This window comes from Jaculus jaculus, chromosome 12, assembly GCF_020740685.1.
Source record: "Jaculus jaculus isolate mJacJac1 chromosome 12, mJacJac1.mat.Y.cur, whole genome shotgun sequence".
Taxonomy (NCBI): domain Eukaryota; kingdom Metazoa; phylum Chordata; class Mammalia; order Rodentia; family Dipodidae; genus Jaculus; species Jaculus jaculus.
Window position 1 is genome coordinate 42,475,209 of NC_059113.1, and position 22,168 is coordinate 42,497,376.

The 22,168-nt window shown below is 44.4% G+C and overlaps 1 protein-coding gene across 4 annotated transcripts in view; it reads left to right on the top strand.

Moving 5' to 3' along the window:
- The window catches only part of Dlgap2 (DLG associated protein 2), an 802,536-nt gene that overhangs the window by 541,640 nt on the left and 238,728 nt on the right, over positions 1–22,168 (top strand). The gene's annotated exons all lie outside the window — the stretch shown is intronic.

Genomic DNA, 22,168 nt, shown 5'->3' on the forward strand with positions numbered 1-22,168 from the left:
GATGAACCGGATACCAGCACAAGGGGGCGGGAGACCAACACAGAGAAAAATCAATGCCTACCAAATCAGAGAGCCGGAACCCCAGAGGCCCCCAACACCTCATCACTGAAGCAGACCAAAAATGAACCGAACATGGCTCAGGAAAATTTTGCAGAAGAGGGGGTGGAAAGAATGTTAAAACCACATGTTGGGTCATGAGACATTTATCATACCAATAACTGTGGACTAATCCCACAATGCACGACCCAGATACCTCAACAAGGAGGGGCCAATGGGGAGGGGGTAGGTCATGGATGAGCCTAAGAATGGTACCAAAATGCCTCTACTTGCAGAATTAGAAAACTAATAAAAATAAAATAAAATAAACAAATAAAAATGTGAAAAAAAGAGACCCAGTCAGTCAAGCCTGGGATGTTTGCCAACATGTACAAATGTCCTTTTTGTCACCCAAGTTAACTTATCCTTCTTACTGTACATTCAGCTTTTCATCCATGTCTCTGTGTGTTCAAGGCATTGGTGAAAGGAAGCTCCAGTATCGGGGAGAGGACTTTTCTGTACTCCTGAAGTGTAGACCAGGACCAGGCAAGCCTGAGTATAATTGTACTGTTAATATCTATTGTCTACCTGATTAGATCAGTAATCAATAAAAGTGACATCTCTTGATCAGATTTGTGGGGCATCTCTAAGCAGGATTAGCAAGAGAGAAAGACCTTCCCCCAGAGTGCGCAGCCCTTCCAAAAGAGATTATAGATAGAAGTGGTGCCTTTGACTGGCTGCTGATGTTCCTTGCTGGCAAGTGCATCCACCCTGTTGCTGCCATGCTTCATGGACACTGAAACTCAGCTTCTTCAGCCTTCCAATGTGGACTGAAGACCCGCAGCTCTCCAGGAATCCTCCAGCCTTCAGTGCCAATTTGGGACTGCTGAGACATCTATCCTTGTAGACTGAGGAGCTACCATGTTCTCAGAATTTCCACTGTGCAGACAGCTAATTTTGTACTGTTCAGCTTTTATCCTGTAAGCCAGTCTAATAAAAAGTGTGTGTGTGTGTGTGTGTGTGTGTGTGTATGTTTATATTCAATCTACCAGTTCTGTTCCTTTAGAGATCCCTGACTAATAAAACCCTGTACCAGTTCAGTATCTTTGTAGAACATAATCCTCAGTCAACATGTAGTTCAATCAACATGTAGTTAGCCAATGGGCCTAGCCGCCTCTAAGTATGCACCACATCAATCTGAAGAATGGGCAGAATGGGAGTTGGCTGATGACTTCAGATGCATGCCTGGAGTCACCTGTGCTGTCCACAGTGACTCCAAATGTGTGCTGTAATCCTGGCTAAAGCTGTGGACCCTCAGACCTCTCTGATTTAGAGGCAACTCCATCATGGCATGCCAGTAAACAGTGTCCATGTGCTGCTGGTATCTACTTCTTTAGATCCAAATGCCCTCACATCCTTCGACCACTGAAATCAAACCTTTCTTCTAGTATTTGCACAACTCTTTTCCAATTAATCCACGTGATCTTTCCAAGATGCAAATATTCATCATAGACTTTCTAAGGAGTAAAGGAGAAACTCAGATGTGCCAGCACAGTCTACATTGCTAGGTAGATGTGGCAGAAGGCCTGAAGGGCCAAGTCTTGGGCAAGGATTGAGGGAAAGGCATGGAGAGTGGTTGTGCTGGTGTGGGGGAAGGTTTGAGGATAGGTGTGGAGGGACAAGCATAGAGGTAGGTGTGGGGTCAGACATGGAGTGTGCCCTCCTTTTCCTCTTTATATCCATGAAGTCTATAGAGCACAGCACTCAGGAGTGGATCAGTAAGTTTCAAGGTGTGGGAACAGACCTGGAAAAGGAGGGAAGCCTCCACAGGACTCCACCATTATGCTTGCAGGTTGGGATTATATCTGGACATCCTGACACCTGTATTTTCTTTCCTGAGATCAATGAGTGAGATCCACAGGTCTCCTGCTGCTCTACCATGGAGGTTAGGGTCTGGTTTGTCTTTTGTAAAAAAAAAAAAAAAAAAATGTATTCTACTCTTGTTCAGGCCTTCAGCATTAAGTTTGGATTCCTGACACGTCTAAGTACAAAGAGATGGATTTACGAGTGCTGAGGTAGAATTTCAGTAAGCACTTCCTCACTTATGAATGCTGAATTTTCTGATGAGATTTCTCATCTCTAGCTTTATACCCCACTCTTAACATTAATTGAAAGTGACTAAACAGAACTTCAAAATGAAAATTAATGAGCCTGTAAAATATGGAATATCTGTCAGAATGCCAGGCACACTGCGCATTTAGCATTTCTTCTCCATCGATTAAGATAACACAATATTTTAAAATACTGTACCACAAGTCTTTCCCTTACCTTTTGCACATAGCTTAAACTGCTTTCTGTCAGGCTAGTCATGAATATGAAATTGTGAAACAACTATTATGGGTCTAGCTGTTTCCTTTTCTTCAAAATGTTAGACTCTGGCACATGTCCAGACATAGATTGTGGTGCTGGGAACTCAAAGTTTGAGAAGTGTGTTTTGCCATATATTTTATTTTGTCTTTTGCTCATATATACATGAATGACATATAGTGAACCATCATTAGTGGATGACAAATGATTATTTACTCACCAAGTGCTATGGTCCCCAGGACCACCTGCAAGGCTCAGGATTACTAGAAGAACTCGGAAAATAAATTGTGGATGTTTCAGTTTGTCACAGCTAAGATTTAATTAAAGTCAGAAAAGGTAGAAGGTGACAGGGAGATGAGATGTAGGAGAGTGCAGAGACCTCCCCTTGAGGAGCCACTGACAGCTGGAGTCTCCCAGTAGCAATGTGGACTAGACACACAGAGTGCTACCCATCTGGGGACCTTTATGGGAGCCCTATCTTTTGTGCTTACCCACAGGGACTGAGCATAGATGCCTGTTCTCCAGCCTCTTAAGAGTACTACCCAGTCAAAATTGTGCCAGCAGTCTGTTAGTCCAACTGCCTGAGTGCCCGAGGCCCCATAAGCACAGACCCTCTCAAGCAGGATGCCAAAGGCCATTCTCCAGGAACCTTGGGGTGGATAGTTATTGTTTGGTGTATGAGGTATGACACCAGACTGACAGACCGCTATCTTAACCCTTTACTAAATGTCATATGTGTGACAAACTATCTGACACAACTGGTTAAGAGAGAAGATAAAGTGTTTCAGAGGTTTCAGTCCATGGTCACTTGGCTCTGTTGTCCTCTAGTCCATGCATGATGGTGCAGGACACCCATGAGGAAGTTTGTGGTGAACCAACTTGGTTTACCTCAAGGTAGATGGGGAGGAGGAAGGGAAGTAATACCGTTTTGAGGAATGCACTCAGTGGCCTCTTCCAACCAGAACCCACTTCCTATTAGAGCTTTCAGCTATGAAGTCACAGTGGGTTAATCCATTCATTAAATCAGTGTCCTTGTGATCCAATCACCTTTCAGTATCACCACCAGCTGGGTACCAAGCCATTTTTTGAGAGAGGACATTTTGCATCAAAGTGTAACTGCAAATTAGTGAAAAGTGCTGCTTTCCCTGATGAGAACAGTTGGTAACGACTGCGTGATCTATTTCTGGGGGTAATCTGCACTGGTTTGTCATTGGTACTTTGGCGGGCAAGATTGCTAAGAGCTGTAATCTTCTGTGAGTAGACACATCACCATGTACTATGTCTTCCTCTAGCCAATCAGGACAGGATTGATTTTCTAGTTCTGGAGAGAAGGTTGTTTATCCCTTCCCCTAGTTGTCACAGATACCAGATCCCTGGAGGTGAAGCATGCTGGTCCAAGGAAATGTGTTTGGAAATATTCCCAATTGCTTCTGGATGTTCCCCAATGAAATGAGTTAGAGTGGTTCACACAGGTGACTAAGCATGAGCAGAGTCAGGAGTGAGGTTTTGGAAATGCTCCTGGTGGTGATGGCTACAGGAGGAAAGACATGAGGGTTCACTGTGGTCATGTGTAAAGACTGTACATATATTTATTCTACCCAAGGTAGCTGTTTGTGTCTGCAAGGACCATAGTAAAGTACCACATCCCACCCAGGCAACACAAACAATGCAAGTGTGTCATGCTCCACTCTGGAGGCCAGAAATGGAAGATCACATAGCAGTAAGGCCTGCTTCTCAGAAGCCTCCCTCCTGGTGCACAGCTTCACCATGTGCTCACATGCTCAGTGTTTATGTGGTCACAGCTCTTGGCCTCACAGAGTCCTACAGGGCTGAATCTCAGGTTGAGGGCTTTGTGTCACCCTCATGATGTCTGCAAACCCCTTTCTCCAAAAGGCACAAGGGCTGGAGGTCCAAGGTATGACTTTTGGAAGGTCACAAAAATCATCCATTTGTGGGTTCCAAGCTCTATTCTAAAACCCAGGGGTAGCTGTGACAAGAGCTTCACTCCTAAAAATAGGAGAAGCAGTGTGGTGAGATTAAAAAAAATAGTACAATATAGAAAGATAAGTAATCCTTCATTCTAAGAGTATACCCTTTTTCTGATTTCATGTAACTAATGATATTCTAGTGAAATAAATGGTGTTTGTTGTCTTTTCTTACTATTGAAACAAATCTTTTGGAATCCTACATCAGTGCCCGTTATTTATGATTCTTATGGAGGGCTGGGAAGATAGGCCAGCCACTTCCTAAAGTGCTTGCCTTGAAAAACATGAGAACCCAAGTTCTATCCTTAGAACCCATGTAAAAATGTTGGGAGCATCCTCATAATCTCAGCACTGGGGAGGTAGAGATGTGAGGATCCCTGGAGCTTACTTGCCAACTACTCTAACATAGTTGGTAAACCCAAGGTCAATGAGAAACCTTGCCTCAGAACAGGTGGACAGCATTCCTGAGGGATGACACTCACAGTTGTCTTCTAGGCTTCACATCCACACACATGTATACACACACACATTATACATGAATTTAACAAGATTCTATTAAGCCTCAGCATTTAGTCCTTCTGTAAAGCTTCTCCTGTGTGCTCCACACCCTGGAGGAGACACATGTCCCTGCAGATAGCAAGTCTTCTTCTGAGCTCTCTGACAGTGACCCACTGTGCTTCCTTTTCATGTTCTTCAGCTACTGGCCCCACATCATCTAGAGTTCACTGTTCTTTTCTCTTGGAGGCCATCCTGTAGTCTGACACTGATGTGACTGACAGTTCACCTTCTGGACTCAGCCTTGCAGGATTTACCAGCTGCTTGGCCTTAAGAAAGTCACCAAACCTCTTTGTGCCTCATTCTAATCTGCAGAGTGCCATTGTTCCCACTCTTCAGAAAGGTGTCTTGAAGGTGTACTCATGTACATTCCTGCAGTAGGTTAGTGTCTGCAGTTAAAAGTGTTCCATGACCAGTAGCTGTTTCTGTCACTGGGTTATAGCACTCAGATGCCCTTGGTAGCCTGTCCCTGTTCAAGGTACCAGATTGTGCACCTATCTCTGCTCTGTGCTGGCCCAGAACAGCTGTAGAGCAAATAGGCACTGAATTAATGAATGAGACACTGAAGGATGACAGCCAGGCTCTGTGAAAATGGGCCCATATACAGTAGAGAACAACATATTGCTAGTGTATAGTGGCTGAGCCTCACCTGATGTGGGTCATAAAAGGGCTTGACCTCCAATTAGTCACTTTCAGCTGGAATTTGATACAGATGATTGATATTTCAGAGGAAGAAGTCAAAGGTGCACATCACTATCTGGTCCTTTGTAAAAATTGTTGCTGTGGAGTAATCAGCCATCTGCCCAATTCAGAGACATGACTGAATTTTGATGTTCTCACAAGGGGAGGAAGCTCAGTGGGTTCTGCATACTTATTTCATCCAAAGTGCGACACTTTCTATAGACTTGGGTTTCTGCATGCAACCATAGCCTTGAGTGAATATATATATTTGTCTCTTTCCAGAGACATATGACCTTTATCACAGCACTTTGTTATAATTCTTCTGTGCTACTGAGTTACTACTGTTAACCTCTTACTGTGCCCAAGTTATAATCAGACTTCAGTGTAGGTGTGTACATATAGGAAAATCAGTATACATAGGGTTAATACTGTCTATGATCTCATGCAAACCCTCACATCTTTGGAAATGTCCTCAGTGGACAAGGAGGATGACTGTATGTTACAGTTTCGAAGATTGTGGCTGGGAGTTGCAGGTTCACATCCTCCCAGAGTAGGGGTTAATACTCTCTGTGTTACCTTCTCCAAAAAATTCCAAGATTTCTTCCATCAGCTGTTGATAACTATATCATGATGTTCCTCTTTTATTATTGCTGTTAAACTCTAAAGAGTTTACATTGAGTTTCAAACACAAAAGCCATTTTGCTTCAGTTGATTAAACTATTTCTCCCTTCCATGAAATCGGCTTTTGATACTTGTTTCTATTTTTTTCCTATGGCTTTTCTGAATCATACATTTAAACATGATAAGCCATCTCAATTATTGTCAAGCATTAGGTAGAGCATATATTTTAAAATTGGTTTTAAAAGTGCATATTTCCCAAAAGTGATAAAATGAGAGCTGAAACCCAGTACTTTGCATGTACTCAGTCCTGTGCTCTCCCAGCCTCTGTGCACAACAGTCTCAGAGACAGGGCTCATGAAAAGTGTTTCCATTTCATTCAGTTGCATATAGCTTGGTAGTTAAGACCCATGTTAGTTCACATGGAAGTTAAATTTCCTAAACTTTTTTAAATGATCATATATAATGATGTTTCTACCACTTACCTGACTCTGTTAATTGAATGGCATGTTTACAGTGTGCTTGTTGCCATAACTGACAGTGGTGGCCCTGTAGAAAGGAAGCAAATTGTGGAGGAATGTAAAAAATTAAGGCAGGAGAAACCTAGGTGCCTCCTCCCATAAAGAGAGCTACAGAGACCAGTGGCAGACTCCACAGAGCACCTTTACCCAGGTTTCACCAGGGCTCTGCTTGCTGCAAAGACTTACTGCTATAACACCTGTGTCGACTTAGCCCCTCTGAATGTGGCTGGAGCAACTGGGTAGCTGGCTTCAGCTTGTGAGCCCTGCCATCTCCCCCTGCACCCCTTTGTGCCTGTAGGACCCAACAGGGTCTCCTTGGGGAGAGCTTCTAGACATGTCATGAATATGTAAAGTATTGCGAAGTGTCACTTTGTTTACAAAAATTTTAAACACCAAATGCTGCCAGTGTTTACCCACACTTTCTAGAATTCATGGTGAGAAATCAGCCAACCAAGAGCAGCTTGTGGGGGAAAAAAATAGGTTTATTTTGGCTTACAGGCTTGAGGGGGAAACTCCACAATGGCAGGGAAAATGATGTCATGAACATCACCCCCTGGCCAACATCAGGTGGACAATAGCAACAGGAGAGTGTGCCAAGAGAGCGAGATAGGTTCTCACTCTAGCCTAGGCTGACCTGGAATTCATTATGTAGTCTCAGGGTGACCTCGAACTCACAGCGATCCTCCTACCTCTGCCTCCCGAGTGCTGGAATTAAAGGCGTGTGCCACCACTCCTGGCCCTGTGTTGGTTACTTTTGTTATCACTGTGACCAATTACCTGATAAGAAGTAACTTGAGGGAGGAAGTGTTTACTGTGTAGCACATGATTTGAAGGGATAGAATTCATTATGGCTGGAAAAACAAGGCAGCAGGAGCAGTGGGCACGATGATCTGCTTACTTACATCTGAACAGATCAGGAAACAGAGAATGGGAAATATAGGTGCTTTGTGTTCCTTGTTATTTTTGGTACTAGATCTGGGACCCCAGCCCATGGCATGATGATGCTCCCATTCCAGGCATGTCTTTCTCTATGAAAAAGAAAAAAAAAAAAAACCTCACAAACACACCCAAAGTTGTGCTTCTCAGATGTGCTAAGTATTTCTTAATCCAATAAAGTTGGTGCTCAAAATTAACTATCATAGGCCATATATGGAGGGCAGTATGGAAGTCCTTAGGCTGTGGTCATAGCATAGTTCTCTGAACAAGGTGACAAAGTTAGGAGTTTGTGGACAAGTTCTGCTGACTGCCTGGCCCTCTGTGTCTTGGCAACAACATGGCTCACCCTCTGTGTACCTTCTCCTGAGAGGCTCCAGAGGGTCTTCCACAGGGGGATAGACTTGCAGACAGAGCCTTCAATATCAGCACAAATGTTTATAGAAGTAAAATGATTTCGCTTTTCCTTATTTCTTATTTCTCTGTTCTCTTATACAGTTAGAATATGAGCCCCTCTTTCTACCCAAAAGAAAAAAAAAGGCATCTGAAACCATGAGAATTAGAGAAATGCAGCTCAGAGTCTAAGCAGGGGATACATTGTGGACTCTGATTCCAGCTCTGCCCCTAAGAAGACCCAGGAAAGCCCTTCCCTCTGTGTCTGCTCTGTAGCACCCACCCTGCAGCTCCCATTGAGACAACAACCTTGGAGAACAGACCTGATACTGAGAAGTTTAGAGATGTCAGAAACTGTGAACGATACATAAATAACATACCAGTATATGTAACTATAGGGTGTAAGACAACAAACAGCACTATTCCAGGACATGTGATTAGGAAGCACCCTGTCTTTAGAGGGTGACTTTCTGTTCCCCATCCCCATGCCCTATTCAGCAAACTTGCTGAGTAAGGGCTGACAGGGAGCAGTGACCAGGGCATAGCATATGGAGCTCAGATACAATGAAGGAAGAAAATTTCTCCATTACTTTTATTGTCTGTAGACTTTGGTCTTATGATATTAAAGAAAATGAGCATACTGAAATAAACATAGTAAGGGAAATCTAATGTAAGCACCCACTGATAGTCTCAGCATAAGCCATCATAAGGTCAGGCTCAATCTTTGTGTCCATGACCTAGTGTGGACCCTGGAATTCTCACATACATGGAAAGCATGCAGTCCTCAGAGGTAGAATGCACCTCATCAGATGGCTTTCCTCAGGCCAAATGTCATGGTCAGGTGAGTCTACGTCAAATTCACCAGGCATGCATGCCCCCATTCACTGACAACACCAAACTCAGCATTCCCTAGAGGGTCTTTCTTGACTATTATTAGACTGATTGCTGTGACCATGGTGAGCCCTGTTCCACACAGTTACTGTCACAATTTCTGTTATTGCTGGTAATGAGGCCTCTGCAACAGTGACAGTAAGTGCCCCTGCCTCCAGGTGCCCTGACTCTTATGTTTCCACAGAAAGCACACTTTTTGAGCTCTCAGGCGTTTTTCAAAATAGCTAGAAGAAAAACTCTAGCCTTTGACGGGTTGTGACTCTAACAGATAAGATGTTCCCCTTTCTGACCACTCTCAGAGAAATTCCAGAGGTGGTAGGATGTCCCTACATGCTGTGCCTCCATCCTTCTGGGATCCTTAGTCCTTCATATAACCAGCTGCTCAAGAACATCTAAAAGCACCCAGGGAGCATCATCTGATGCTAAAAACTCTTCTAGCAATTACAGAAGTTGGGCAGAAGCTTCTAGAAGCTGCTTGGCTAAGAAAGTTGCACTAGTTTACTAGGGATTAGAAGTTTACTAGGGCTCAGACTGTGCACTGGAAAAACAGAGGTATTCCAAACCTTCTCAGTAGGGTCACTTTGTTGCTGCACACCTTAGCTCTATGCTGGAATCAAACTCTGCTTCTTATTGTTTCGCTTAAATGGCACTTTTATTTCTCTACATATCCATTGTATAAAGAACTGGTTACCTCATGGTATTTTCACACGTGCATGCAATATCCTTTGGCATATTCACATCCACTCCTCTCTTTAGTTCTCTTCATTGGGATGTCTGGGGATCAGAGGAGATGTGTGTGCCTACACAGCATATAATTCAGCCCCTCCTTTCTCCCCTGGTGTTCCTGGCCACTCCTGCTCTTTCTGTAAGTTTCTTCCACCCTATAGAAACTCGTCATCTACAGTGGTGCAGATACATGTCCAGCTGTTACACTTCAAGTCTTCACATGACTCTGTAAAGGTGGAGTGAAGACAACACAATGAGGCAGGAAGCACCACAGACAAGGATTGCAGCCAGCGTGGAGACTGTACAGCTGGCCCCCAACCGCGAGGACTCACTGAGCAGATTTCTGACAGTGTTAGTGGAGGCATCTAGCACCCAACTGCTAGTTTTCAGACTCAAGTGTACCCTGGACACAGTGGCTCCCAAGGACAGTGTGGCCCCATTCTCTCAGCTGCTTTATCACAGATCCAACTCTTCCCCACACAAGACTTCAGAGTCCTGAGACTTGACCCCAATTCATCTGGCATTTCTACTGCAGGGTATGTTTATAGAACATGCATTTATCTTTCCTTGTGCTTTATGAAAATGAAAATGAATGTAAATATATGTGTTGCCTTTAAAAATATTTCATCTCTAGTTTCTCCTTTATCATCTTCAGAATTAATTTTAACACCCAGCCCTGTCTTCAGCTGTCTGCTGCTGTGAAATACATAAATAGATTGTTAGCTTCCTTTTGGTCATAATAATTTCAGGTGAATGGCATAACATGAATTGTATTAGTTGGCATGATATATTCTGGACTCATTGCATAGTTTAAATAGAGACAAAAATTAGCCTAGGAGCTGCATGCAGCTGACCATCCTCCTTGATTCAGTAAGCTAACATGTGGTGCCTTTCCATACAGAGCAGCAGTAATAACTGAACTACAAAAGAGGAGACTTGACTCAATCCACACCTACCTTCCCACCAAAACCTCCATGGTCTGGTGCAAGACAGGGCATTCCTCTAGAACTTGCCTCTGAAAATAAAATTTTTATGTATGGCTTTGAGGGAGAATTTTTTTGTTTTGTTTTGCAGCATGGACTAGAGCCAAGGCACTGGCTTCCTCTCTCAGGTATCCTTTCTTTGTAGTCCCTGGGCTCTAGTGTCTCATTAGACCACATGAGAAGCACAAGGAGGATAGGTCAAGAATTGCACATCAGGTGTCCTGGCCTGAAGTTGGTTGAATGAGGGAAAGAAGTAAAGGCAGGAACTGGAAAGATTTGAGTTGGTAAATTCCAATGAATAACCACGTGTGTATAGGAACCTTTCTGATAAGTGTTTGGTGGGGTGTGGACTAGCAGGAACCAGAGAGTAGCTGATGGTAAGAAAGATCCCTGATGTAAATGTGTCTTTTTCTTCCCTAAGAGCTCTTCCCCAGGCCAGGACAGAGGGATGGATACAGTTTTAGATCATGGGGTTACCACCTGGGTTTGGCTCCAGCCTTGTTTCCTTCCTTGAATAAACTTGGGCCTGGAAAACTACTTCTCCCAGCCCCTTTCTCATATCCTAACTTTGGAAGACAATCCTGACTTCTTCATGTATTCATGAGGATTTGGAAAAGAATGGGAGAGGCCCATAGCATCCTTGCATGAGAGCTAGGCAGAGCTACTGGCTTCCTTGTGTCCCCATCTCATTGTGCCCAGAAAGCCAGTAAACTTGGGCCTCATTCACACTTAGTCACTGTCACCAGGAACCCTTGCATGAAAGTTGTCTTTCCCTCCTGAGAGCACTGATGTCACTTTCTTGGAAGATACATCACAAGGGTATCCTGCTGAGCACTGAAGTATTCACATTGATTTTCTACAGATTTATGTTTTAATTAGGGAAGCTAAGGCTTTAGCTTTGAGCACTAGAATCTTTTTCGTCCATATTTATTTTAAGATACATGGCCTTAGGAAGTTCTGGTCTTCTTTTAGTTTAGGGTACAATTTAAAAAGTATGTAACTAGGTTATTTTAATTTTTTTTCTTTTTCCCCTTGTTTTCCAAATTTTTCTTTGTTGTGCTGGTATTCATCATTTGGGGTGATTCTCCCCTAGAACTTGGGCTTCAGAAAGCTCTGGAGCAGGGCACTGGGCAGTATAGGGGCCCTGGTGCATATATGCTGAGCCTCATCCCAACAACCCTCCACTGCCAGATTCTCTGGGCTTTAAAGGAAGAAAAAAAAATCTGGTTTCTGTTTAAATCTGAAATCTTCTCATTTTTTGGTGTTAGCAAGTATTTTTTTTAAAAGTGGGACAATTAAGATCCACCTGCAGGTGTAGTTGGCTGCTAGCCTAAAAGCTTTCATCCTGCTATAGGAGAAGGACTGGAGCTCCAAGAAAGACCCACATGAGGCCTTGTGTTGCCTTTTCCCAGAGCCGCATTGCAGGCTAGAGGGCATTCAGAGGCAAGACTATTCCTTCTCTGCCATCCAGAGTTGGCCATGTACAAAGGGCTGCCACACTGAACTCTAAGAGCTCTCTACTTGCTTCATCCTACAGGGGCAACTAAAATATGCCATAACAGTCAGGAGATGTTCTCCTAGGTCCCAGATCATAGGCAAAGGAGGATAGCTTTGGCACAGGCTGTCTGTCTATCCACCCACAGGCCACAGGCTCTGAAGGCTTTGAACCTTAACAACGTCCATCCTCAAGTGGGGAAAAGCTGGGATGGAGGAAAACCACCCCTTAGGACCAAGCTGAGCACCCTTGTGGAGCTGTTAGAGGACCAGGCATCGGGTTGTAGCTGGATAGGCTGCATCTTGTCCTGTGCTGTCTGGAGGTCTCTGTCCCTGCTGCCAATCCAGCTGAAAGCTCTTGTCAGGGCTGCTACTGCCTGACCCCCTTAACAGCTGCTCATAATTGTCCTTAGTGATCCTGCTTGAGCCCTGTGGGAACATTGTTTATCTCTCCTTGAGGCTCAGACCCTCATGTTGGATGGGAGGGGGCGATAGAGAGTAGAGCCCTGGAAACACCTGCAAGACCTGACACTGTCTCCCACTGCCTAGCGCATTTTTATCACTGGGACTGTCCCCGCAGGGCCAGAGGAGGAGCTTGTCTTGAGATGAGGCTGGGAACAGGCCCAGATATTGGGTGAGGTGTTCGTGGTGCCTCGTGACACTAGGTATGTACCGGGGGCTCCCAGCAGAGCTTTCAGACCAACAGATTCCCTGTGTCTCTACAGGGCTCTGATCCCCCAGTGGGGATCACTTTTCACTTTTGAAAAAGCCAAGAGCTCCTGCAATTGAGTAGATGCCCTGTGCAAGGCCTGGCCAGTGCTCCAGGATGTGAAGGAGTTCAGTTTCTAGAAGTTTGCTCACCCGAATAAAATAATTCTTGTTAAACTAAAAGCTGCTGCTTGAACGTCCTCCAGCTATTAACGGCATTGACCTGTCTCCAAAACCAAGTATCTAAGTGTGCCAAGCTGAGCAAAATCAATCTCGCGTCCCAGCAGACACAACCACATAACCAACACTGTTGACTTTCTCCTGGAGCTGTGAGCAGGAGGAGGGGGAACCCATAAAAAGGCACACGGGGATGGAGCAGTTGTGTTGATGAGCTGGGAGTCGAGTGGGATGTGGGGCTCAAATATAAATGTACATGTCACTTTTCTTTCAGTGCTCTGAACAATGTCTGCCTGGAGGGAAAAACGGGAGGCAGCAGGGCCACTAAGCTGCTGCCCAGTGTCCTGCATCAGAGCTGATCTTAGAGGGTTTGTCCTTGTCACATCCTGCCTGCCCTGCTGTCCAGTCTGGCTTCTGCATCAGTGGTGCTGGGTCCTTAAGTTGAGGTCCATCCTGGTGGTCTGACTTCCACCATTGTGCCCCCAGATCATCAGACTCTGCCAGAAATACATAGACTTTCACAAGGCTTCTGCATTTTCTATTTTCTTCCTGTTTCTCCTTTTAAAATAAATTTTCAGGGTTTTTTGTAAGTTATCAATATCTGTGCATTGATTAGTCCATAAAGCAGGTTTGGGTCACCCAGGGGTACCAGATCCAGGGCCAGTGGCTGGGGCCACCATTTGAAGATGTATGTCATGTCCCCAGAGAATTTCCATTAGCTATCACCTCCATGCTCAGTGAGGAAGGGATATAATTGCTCAGGGGTGTGTCAGGTAGTAACAGAACCCCACTGCATATCTAGAGGTGGACCAAACAAACATGGGACCCATCTTGAGCCAGACCTTTGCAGCTGATACTTCAGGAATGGACAGCATTGGCCAGGTGCTAAAGCAAGGGGAGCCAGAGAACCAATAGTCCATCTGTATTGACCTGGATGGTGATGGTGAGCTAGAATTCTCCAGATGTAGCTGGAAGGATGAGGGAGGCAAAGCCAGAGGTGAATAGTGAGTGGTGCCCTGAGCCCCCAGCTGTAGGAAGGCATTAATTCTCTCATTCTTGAAATTCTTGTTATCCTAACTATCATGAAAGATCCAACTCACACATGGCTGAGAAAGGCATTTTGGAAGGTAATTTGGGTTGCTATGTTTGGAAACTGTGTTCTATCTTAGTCTTGTAACAAAGAGAATTTAATGCATGTCTCATTTAGCACCACTTTAAAAAACCAGTTTGCTGTTACGTGTACATTCTTTACTGCGATTCAGAAAAAATACTCTGTCATATAAGTACTTACACTGTACTTGGTTGAAGTGTCACATTTTGATCAGAAATAGCAAGCTTCTTACTTAGCTGTTGTCCAGATATAAGTTGCATGCACGCTGGAGAGAGAGGAATGATGGAATAGCAATGTCACAGGCACAGTGGGTGACGGCAGCTGATGGGCACATCTATGGTATCCCCTGGGAACTGATTTGGCTGTGGCCTTTCAGAGTAAAAAATGCATCCTATAAGTAAATGGGTGGGAAGTTGTTGACACTGATTTCTCACATTATAATATTCTGAGGTCATTCAGGCCTCATGGCTGCTATACACACTGGTTTTATTTGTTTGTTTACTTTTTACAAGCTCTAGGTGCTGGGGTCTACAGACTATCCAGGGATACTAAGCAAATGGCTGAGCTACACCTAATGCCTAGTGGAGTCTCTGCAGAAAAAAACACAGAGAGAACCTTCTGGTAAACATTTATGAGGTGCATAGTCAACTTGGACTCAAGTTATGAAAACTGGGCCTATTTGGGAAGCCATTGATTGATTAAAAATAGATAAGTGCAAGCATGCAAGCTTCTCAGCATGATGAAGGTGTTTATAAGCAATAGATAAATGCAGGCCTCTCAGGATGATAAAGGTGTTTACAAGCTGGTTCATCTTTCATATATATATATATAATTTTTAGCATGAACCATGCGGCATACCATGGAGATATTTTACTATCTGGTGATTTCAATCACTTAAGTCTCAGGGAAGCTGTTTTGGACCTCCACATGTCCCTGACATCTGTCCTGTGATTTCAACTTTCAGAGAAGAATCTATGCAGGATTCACCTGTCTTAACAACACAAAAGGTGAATGGTCTTTTGTGGCTCTAAGTAACCTCTTCTGTCATAGTTTCCAGTGATGCTTCATTCACTCACTTCCCAGATACTGATTTTCAAGCCACATCTTCAGTGTTATTTGAGCCCCATGCACACATTCAGGTGCCACACAAGAGCCTGTTTTCAGAGCACCTGCCACTCAGAGCTCACACATGGCAGGGATTCCAAAAGGCTCCTTGGGTAGCAATGAGAATTCTTCTGCCAAGTGTAGATGAAGCACAAAGACATATGGGCCAGTTCCAGGGGTTCCTGTCTCAGTCACATACCTGATGCTGCTATCACAAAGCACCTCTGACCAAGGAGCTTAAGTAGTAGGCATTTATTTTCCCACAGTTCTTGAGGCCGAGTGGTGGTTTGCATTGCAAGATGTCTCCATAGGCTCGTGTGTTTGAACACTTGTGCCCAGTTGGTGGTGCTGTTTGAGAAGCTCGTTAGGAGGTAGAGCCTTTCTGGAAGAAGTTTGTCATTGGGGGTGGCATTTAAGTGTTGTAGTCCAGTCTTGCTTGGTGCTCTTGAGTGTTCTACTTCCTTCCTGCTGATGTGAAGGTGTGATGCTGGTTGTCCTTGTCATGCCTTCTTCACCATTATATAAAATTTCCCAAAACAAGCCCTTTCCTTGCATAAGCTGCTTCTGGTCAGGTATTCTGTACAAGCAATGAGGAAGTTGCTGCTATAAACCAAATGTCCAAGATCAAGAAATGGCAGTCACTTTTTATCAGCTTCTCTCTTTGGCTTGTGGACAGTGTTTTCTCCCTGTGTTGACCCCTCTTCTTTTTCTCCATGTGTATACATTGTGTGTGTGTGTGTGTGTGTGTGTGTGTGTGTACTTGTTGGCATGTGGGTGTGGAAACTAGAAATCAATAGCAAGTGTCTTCCTCAATTTCTCTCCACTTTATTTTATGAGGCAGGGTTTCTTGCTGAACCTGGAGCTCACTGACTCAGCTAAACTAGCTATCCAGCCAGTCCTCAGGATCCTATCTCTGCGTCTCCAGTGGTGGGACAACAGGTGTGCATCATCATGTTCAACTTTTACATTGTCCTGGAAACCTGAGCACATGTTCTAATGCATGCACAATAAGCACTTTCCCACTGAGCCATCTCCCCAGCCCGCTGAACCCCTTCTTCTTATGATGACTCCATTTTGCCTCTGTTGTCTCTTGTCTCCATATACATCCATCCTCTGAGGTCCTAGGTATTATGACTTCAAAATATGTTTTTGAGGGGGCACATTTTCTCTGTACCCCACAGTGTGCAGATTCCCTGTCTCCCAGATTTTCACTAGGAGTAAATGTTTACCTTCCATCAGTGCAGTGGGCATGTGGCTGTGAGGTATTCTTCCTCTGAGCTATTCAGGAGGCCTGTGCTCGTGTCTAACCCCTCCACATTTTGCAAATCTCTTTAGTTCTGTGAAACTATCTCATCCTGGACACCCTAAGTTTCCTACTCTGAGCCCTTTTGGGACTTCATGTCTGTGTACAGCACACAGAAGTGACACAGGGCCATACCTTCTCCAAGAATTTACAGTGGACACAAGCCTGGCAGAAGATATCTCTCTTCCTTGCTGTCTTCTGGGATCATTGCAGCCTCCTCAACCTCATCTCAACCTTCCTGCCTGTCTGGTCTTGAGAGTCTCTTTGCTGTCTAGCACTCCTTACATTTTTTGGGGTGTGTGTGTGTGTGTGTGTGTGTATGCACATGTTTGTGTGTTGATGCATGCATATGCACATGTTTACACACAGATGTGGAATTCAGAAGATGACCTTGAGTGCCATCCACATTTCTGTTAAGACAGGATCTTTCATTGACCTGAAGTTGCCTTTTTATGCTAAACTAGCTGGCTAGTGAGCCCCAAGGATCTTCCTTTAGCACTGGGATTACATGTGGGACACCACACCTGGCTTTTATTCACATTTTCTTTTATTTACATGGATTCTGAGGATAAAGCACTTCACCAACTAACCCATCTCCTCAGCCCTTTATGCTAGAATGGAAAACAAAGAGTGGAATAAGGCTTCTCTGTTCTCAGCCTTCTGTTATAACTTTACTTCAGTGCAAAGCCCCAGATTTGTTCCTGTTTCCTTTACTTAAAGTAAAATGGTGAAGAATAAATTTAGAAGGAAGCTGTCTTCCGTCACCCTCTGCTGCAGGTGGCGCCTGCTCAGGAACTCTCCCTCCAAAGGCCTGCCCTCTGCTGCCCTTTTCTCCCTTGCCAGCACAAGGTAGCTCTGCTGTGCTAGCACTGAGTCCCAGCTAGGCACAAACATCCCTTGTCCTTCAGTTTGTTCATCTTTTTAAATTTTTTTTATGAGAGAATGAGTGAGTGAGTGAGTGAGTGAGAAAATTTACACACCAGGGCCTCTGGCCACTGCAATCAAACTCCAGATGTGTATGTCATGTGCACATGGGTGACCTTGTGCACTGTGTCACCTTGTGTGTCTGGCTCACGTGGGACCTGGAGAGTTGAACATGGGCCCTTAGGCTTCATAGGTAACTGCTAAGCCATCTCTCTAGCTTATGTTTACTCATCTTTGAAATAGGCATGGATGAATGACCCCGGCACAGGGTTGCTATGTGAACCACATTCATTTGTCTGCACAAGTGCATGCTGAGGACATGGGCAGGACACTGTGAGTGCTATCTACTCTGGTAACCTCCACCATCACTGCAATGGTAGTCACTAGTGGTCTGCATGTCTTATACCAGAGAGGAGCTCAGGGCCAGCACCAGCCAGGCAGTAATCAGTGTATCCTCAGGCTCAAGGTGCAGACACCGGCAGCACAGACAGAAGGCTCAGGCCCACAGTGATGCTCGGAGCTCACACCTGAACACCCAGAGTTAATGTCCTTGGCAGGTCCTATAGTCCCTAACTGTAATCTCTTCTATGTTTCCTCCACTCTTCCCTTCAGTGGCTAAATTGGAAAAGCAGGAATTTAAAGATCTTTTGTGGTTTCTCAAGTTTGATGGTGATGGGACTAGATGCTGATGTCTGAGGTGAATAAATAATGACTTGCACGATGTCTTGGGGCTCTGGGATGAAAGAAAAGGATTGAGGTCAGAGCAGTTAGTAACTGTCACTGCGGGAATGAAGCAGAAGTGAATATTTGTGCATCTTCCCTTTGCTTAGTGTGTTGTGGGATTGTTACATTGGGCCCTCAAAGACGGAACTTCATGTTTTGCACTCCATGTAAAGAAACTGAGCCCCAGAGTCTGTGTCACATAGTCAGGCATGTGTCAGGTTTGGGGTTATTTTAGTAAGCCACTTGACTATAAAAATGGATCTAGATATTTTAAAAAAAAGAACCAAGTTACAAAAACAGATAGTATTTGAATATCAGTGATATGGCCTCTTGGCTTCACAGGTGACGTGGCCACAGGGGGACAATAGGGAACAGGATCACCTATAGGCCTGGCAGTTCTCTGTGTCACATGCCTCCAGCAGACTATGTTTCTATAATCCATCATATCTGCAATTAAAAATGTCATACTGGCTTTCTGATGAGTTCCATTTGCTGTGGATTTCCTAAATAGTCCTAGCTAGTGGCAATTTTACAACTTTTGCTCAAAGTATATCCCAAATGATTAGGCCCAGCTAAACAAGAATGACCATTGATTAATTTGATGTTTATCAAGATCTTTCCTTCCTCACTCCTTCTCTGCCCTTCTTACTTCCCATGGAGCAAGACTCAGAAGAATGTTGCATGCATATCTGTATAATGGATGTGTCATATCTGTATCATGTCTATGTCCTGGCTATGTCCACATCTCTGTGTCTGTCATGTCCATGTGCTGGTGTCTAAATCTCTATGATTTCATCAATTTTAACTACTTCAGGTCCTGTGTGTCAAGTGCCAGATTCTAATATTTATGAAAGCAGTCTTAACTCTAGGTCGCCTATCTTTATGCCTTACCTTGGTGAAAGAACCAGCATGTAGTGGAAGTAATTAGAAGGAAGCATGGCTTCTTGGGTCATCTTTGGATGTGTCAGGCTTCAAGTAGTACTTGACCACTCTTTACAGATTACTGGGCTTCTTGAGGGGAAAAGACAGCTTATTTAAGAGATCTGCCCCACAGCAAGACCCAGAGGAGTCCCCTGGTATGTTGAGGACCAGTGCAAGCCCCACAGGGCAGAGCCAAGAGCAAGAGCCCAAACATAACTGGAGATCACAGACTGGTGGCAGACTGGTCTTGAGGCTTAGAATTTATCTTGGGGTAATGGCTTTCAGACTTCAGTGCATAATAGAATTCCCTCCAGACTGTTAAATGGAACACCTAGATCTTCCCAGACCTGTTTGGGGATTCCCACTGGTCTTGGGTTCGGCTTGTCCTCCTCTCCTCTTCCCTCTGAGACTGATGCTGTAGATTGAAGAGATGCTGTCTTAGACCAGTGCTCCCAGCAACAGACAGCCAGTGAAGTGCGGTAGAGCACAGATGGACAGGTCTGCATGTTAGTGTTAAGGATGTGTGCACCAGAGAAGCTCCTGGGAAGAGCCACAGCTGGAAGCTCTTCTCATTCTTCCTATGATCACGTGTGCCATGTTTGTGGGTAAGTTGGGAAGATATTGTCCCATCTTTCTGAGATGGACATAAGCAGACCGTCTGAACAGCAGGGCTTCTCGCTTTGGTTTTGGCACTGTGTTTGTAGCTCGTGTGTGCACAAAATACTAATGTCTACAGGGAACCTGGTTCTGTTGCTGGGTGTTGGGTTTGGGGAGTGTGTAGTAGAAAAAGTTGAACAATTTAACCCACATTACATAGTTGCATACCTAATGATGTCCAGCAATGCCTGGAATCCACATCTCCTTAATTTCAAATTATTTTTGAGAGAGATAGATAGTGTGGATTGGAGAAACAGAGATACAAAAGTATAGCACATCATTGGATTCTTGTTTACTGCATCTCAGTGTTAGCATGCCTCTCCCAAGTGTGCATGTAGTTACATGCAACTAAGTAGGAATTTGCTTCAGTGCAAGAATTTGCTGGCCTGTGGTTCGTTCTCTAGTGAGAAACAGTAGGAGTGTAATTTAAACATGCATGCAATATACTCTGCATATGCTCATGTTTCAGGGGGAAAAAACACAGGGTTTCTTATTAACTTAAATGTAGGCAGTGTGTGCAAAATGACAGTTTAGCTCACATTTCAGTTGTACATTGAGACCAAATTTGTGTTTGTCCTGTCACTTCTGCAAATATGGGATTAAACATAGGAATGTCCACTTCCCATGACTGTGTTCATACTTGGGTGGGGAGGGACTCCTAGATCTTTCCACACCTGTTTGGGGGTTCCCACTGGGCTTGGAATTGGCTCATTGGACTGCAATGTGGGACACTTTAAAAGGTGCATTATCTTGGCCCTGTGAATGTCTATATTGGCTTCTATTTATTTGAGCAACTAGACAGAGAATGTGTATTAAGGACAAGCCTCACCTCTCAGGCCCACCATATAGAGTATGGAAAATCTGAGTATCCCACGGAGTGGATGGAGCTTTACCAGTCCTCATGTCTGGAAAGCATCATGCATGCCCAGTGTTCACTGGAGAGCAGTAGTTGAACTGGAATCTCTGCAGCTCTGTGTGGCACACTTCATATCACATATGAGCACCGCTGTTTTTGACCTAGCATGGAGCTTTGTCTGGGGTGGACAGCCACACCTGGGGTCAGGTACGTGCCTCCTATTGTCAGTTAGGTGTTATCTGAGAAAATGGTAACACCCTTCTTTAGCCAAATGTGATTTCTGTGGGTAGAGCCCACCCAGTCTCCATGGGTGATAAAGTCCTTCTATATCCATCATGTGTCTGCTAATTAGAAATTAGCTTTAAGCCATTTGTACTTCATTAGTGTGTCTTTCCCTTATCCATTTACACAGGAAACAGAACCCCTGAGAGGAAGGTTTTCCTACATGTAGGCTCCCCCACATTGCTGGTCAACATGGCCATATGTATTACATAAGACATAAAATGTCTTATATAAAGTAGAGCAGGGACAAATGGGATACAGGCCAAGGGCAAGCTGTTGCTGTAAGAATGTCTGCATTGCAGACCAGTGAGTTACCAAGTGTCACCTAGACATATGATGGGGATGGTCAGAGTCTTTTTCCTCCACCATTGACCTGCTCCTCCACTGTGCTAGAACATGGTTCCTAGAGTCCTCAAGACACAGGCTCACCTTGGCCATATCTGTCTTGTCAGACGGGTGTTTGATGACACAAGCATCAGAGCAGCGCCCGCGTAAGGCTGACTTGTCCTCAGAGCAATGTCTATTCTGTCTTGTCTTTAGGAGACAGGTCAGAGGGTCCCAGGGCCACTCTGACAGCAGTGGGCACACTCACTGCCTGTCCTGGTTCCCTCTCACCGATCAAAGGACATCGGGAAGGATCTTGTCTTGCAGTGTTTGCTGTATCTCAAAGTTAAAATCTGTTTCTGATGTCCTAGTGCAATAGAGGAATATTTGCCTCTATTTAGGCGTCAGAGATTTGAACCCAAAGTTGACCTCTGAGCCCTAAAATTTCATATTATTCATTTACAAGTTTATTCCATTCACTCTGTGGTATCAAAGCACAGAGGATGAACATGTTGTTAGAATGTTGCAGTCACTAAAAGCACTTGGATATCTAATTGAGTTCTGGGTTGGTTTAGGGACAGAATGATCCCTGTTCTCTGTTCTCTGAATGTGACCTCAATAGGACAGCGACAGTAGGATTGTCTCTACCACAGCAATAGACACCATAAATGAATGTTTTTAATACTTGGACACAGCCCCTAGTCCCCTACTGGGGATATCAGAATGGAGCCCAGGTCTGCTGTTACCAGGTAAACCAGACATAATCATTAGGGGCTGTCTATGCTGTAGGGCTCTGTAGGAAGTAAGGAAACCCCAGTGGGGTGAGTGATCCATGTCTCCCTATCTGTATTTTCAGGCATCCTGTCTCATAGGGATAGGGGCCCAACCCAGATGC